The following is a 3,447-nucleotide window of genomic DNA, read 5'->3' as shown; positions in this document are numbered from 1 at the left end:
GCTTTAAGCCAGGATTTAGTTATATTTTTTTCTCCCTATTTCACAGAAAATACAGTCCTTTTAAATGATGATTATAGCTTAAGTCTTAGGCTTCTCAGTTTCAAAATTTCAGTAAAATGTACTGTTTTACTCCCTGACTCCACAGTATGCTGGTACAGATGACTTTCATTAAAGGCATAGAAAAAGAAAGCAGGACTGTACTTTCAGGAATGTGATAGAAAATTTATAAAATAAATTATATGTGAGGAAATATTGTCCCTGTATATATTTAGTGATGTATTAATAAAGTGTCAGTCTTTGTTCTTGAAAGTATTTCAAAGAGAGTATAGGTGTTAAAAACGCAAAGAAAGAAAAGAATACATACGCAGTGACTCAGTTTTTAATTTCTTCATGTGTATGCACATACGCACTTGTGTTAGAGAGTACAATATTTCAGGTATTTGAGGGAATTTGAAAAATAAAATACTATTTGTATTAGTTTCCCCCTGCTGATGTAATAGATTACCACAAACTTAGTGACTTAAGGCAACCTAAGTTAATTTTCTTTCAGTTTTGGAGGTCAGAAATCCAAAATCAGTCTCAGTGGGGTAAAATCAAGAGCTCAACTACTTTCCTTTTTGAGGCTCTAGGCGATAATCCCTTTCCAACTTTTTTCCAGCTTCTAGAGGCAGCTGACATTCCTTAGCTCATGGTCCCTTCCAGCATTCGCATCACTCTGACCTCTGCTTTTGTCATCATATCTCCATCTCTAACGGTGACTCTCCTGCCTCTTTTTTATAGGGATCCTTATGATTACATTGGTAACCATATGATTACAAATAACCAGGCTAATCTCCCCATCTCAAGATCCTTAAAGTAATCACATCAGCAAAGTTCCTTTTATTATGTAAGATAACTTATTCACAGGTCCTGGGGATTCCAACATGGATATCTTTAAGAGGCCATTGTTCAGCCTACCACATAATACTATTAATGCAAATTCAGATGTTTCCTTCCAAGTATTTCTGCTGGTTACTAGAAATATTAAAAGTATAACTACATGTTCAAATGTGGATATTTTGTGCAATTGTATCTTATGTGTTTTGCAAATGGCTATATATTGCATGTAAATAAGAGATGGCATTACTTTTACCTAACTGTAAGAGAGCAGTAGGATTTTTCCATTACTGTTTGAAGTGGTTCAGAAAGGGAAAATAGCCATTAGGTTTTTTCCCAAGGCATTCACACTGGCTGTACATTAAGACATCCTATGGGAAATGTTTACTTTTATATACAGTACTGACTCTCAAGTGACAATACTTATGCTAGAATTCAAAATCAAATATAGTTCCTCAAGTTCATTCCTTATTTGAAATAAGAAAAACATATTAGATTATGCTTCTCTTCCTACTAATGATAAATTAGTTATGAAAAATCACATTTTCAAAAGGAAAAAAATTTAATCAAAATAATTATGGCTCACTGGAATATAAATCATATTTAATTGTACAGTTACAAATATAACAGTGTTTTATTTTATTTTGAAATCAAGATAGACTAAAAGTTTCATTCATTTTATAACTTTCCCTGAAAGACTTTGAAACATAAAAATGAAGGGAGAAACTAACAGTCTCTGCTGAAACTATAATTCTAGTCCTGTTAGTCCCACCTCAGGTACCATTATTTGTAAGGCTATATTTATGCAGATACTGTTTTAGTAAGTCCAGGTGCTATGACAAAATACCATAGATTGGGTGGCTTCAACAACAAATATTTATTTCTCACAGTTCTGGAGGCTGGGAAGTGTAAGATCAAGGTGCAGTCAGATCTGGCATCTGTATGGTTTGCAGTCTGCTGTCTTCTTGATGCATCCTCACAGGGTGGAAAGTTGATAGAGTGATCGTCTCTCTTGTATCTCTTCTTTTTTAAATAAGATGCCTTTAATTAATTAATTAATTATTTTCCTGGCCATGCCACATGGCATGTTGGACCTTAGTTCCCCGACCAGGGATCAAACCCATGTCCCATGCATTGGAAGCACAGAGTCTTAACTGCTGGACTACCAGGGAAGTCCCTTGTATCTCTTCTTATACAGGCACTAATCCCATTCATAAGGGCTGCACCTCACTGGCCTAATTACCTACCAAAGACCCCATCTCCAAATTTCATTGGGGATTTAAACTTCATCATATGAATTTTGGGAGGTCACAAGCATTAAGTCCACAGCAGATACTGTTTTCAAGAACTTTATATCTACCTGGGAATACGAAAACAACCTGAAATCATTGAAGACTTTGTAATATTAATTTGAATCACAGGTTAGGCTATATTATATTTATTTTTTGATAAGCCAAAAACAGTTGAATGTAGACAGCTTCCTAAAATTCACCTGAATGAAATAGGAGGAAAAAAAAGAGATGTGAGCAAAGCATCCTAGGTAAATTAGAATATAATTTCCCAGTTCCCTACTGAACTCCTTCTCCTATTTTTCACAAAATCTATTGCAAATCTTCCTGATAATATAAAGCCCAATAATGAAAACAGTACAATACTCCCTAAAGAATCAAGGAATCATAAACACTGCTAGGGAAATTAATCATTTTTTATGAAAGGAAATCAAGTCGTATATTTCACAAGTTATATGTTACACAACATATTTTTCTTCCAAATGGATCAAAGGGCAAATGTAAAAAATTTTTGAATAAAACATAAAAAATAGGAACTTTTTCTCTATTTACAAAAAAATGGAAAAACTTAGATTAAAAAATCTACATATGTAACTACATAAAAACATACATTAAAAATACCATAAGCAGTATTAAAAGAAAAATAGCATATAATATGCTAAAACATGACCAAAAAAAGTTAATAAAATTAATCCTTAAAATCTTATGAATATCAATAAGGAAATACTAATAATCATAAATAAATGAAGCATCTTATATCCATTGAGTAACAAGTTAGTATCTAAGTGTGTTTTTTTCAAGTTGTCCGAAGTCATTAATGGATAACACATATTAAAATGCAAATAACTGACCATAAGAAAAGAATTCTTTGTAATAAATGAAATGCAAATTAAAACATGAATATATAAAGATTTTTTAAACCTTCAATGAGTAACATTGTTTTATTTAACTTTCATAAAGTTTACATTGTAGGAAGAAGGTGAGAAGCAACTATGCTCATAATAAAACTGTGATGTTCCTAATAGAATATCAACCCTGTTTCTAACAGTATGTACTCAAGACCACACCACAGCTGCAAAATAGTAACCAATCCTTTCTCCACAGTTATTGCTGATTTCTTACTAAGGACATCTAAAAGCCTTGCTTTATTCTGCCCACTTCCTTAACAAAAATAACTAAGACAGTCAACTGGTGAGCTGTTCCCCCTTCTTGACAACATCTAAAATAGCCCTTATGTCCTTGATTATTTCCTAGAACCACTCAACTCATATGCAAACTCTAC

The sequence above is a fragment of the Lipotes vexillifer genome, unplaced genomic scaffold (assembly GCF_000442215.2).
Source record: "Lipotes vexillifer unplaced genomic scaffold, Lipotes_vexillifer_v1.1 scaffold1605, whole genome shotgun sequence".
NCBI lineage: Eukaryota > Metazoa > Chordata > Mammalia > Artiodactyla > Lipotidae > Lipotes > Lipotes vexillifer.
This window is presented reverse-complemented; position numbering follows the sequence as displayed.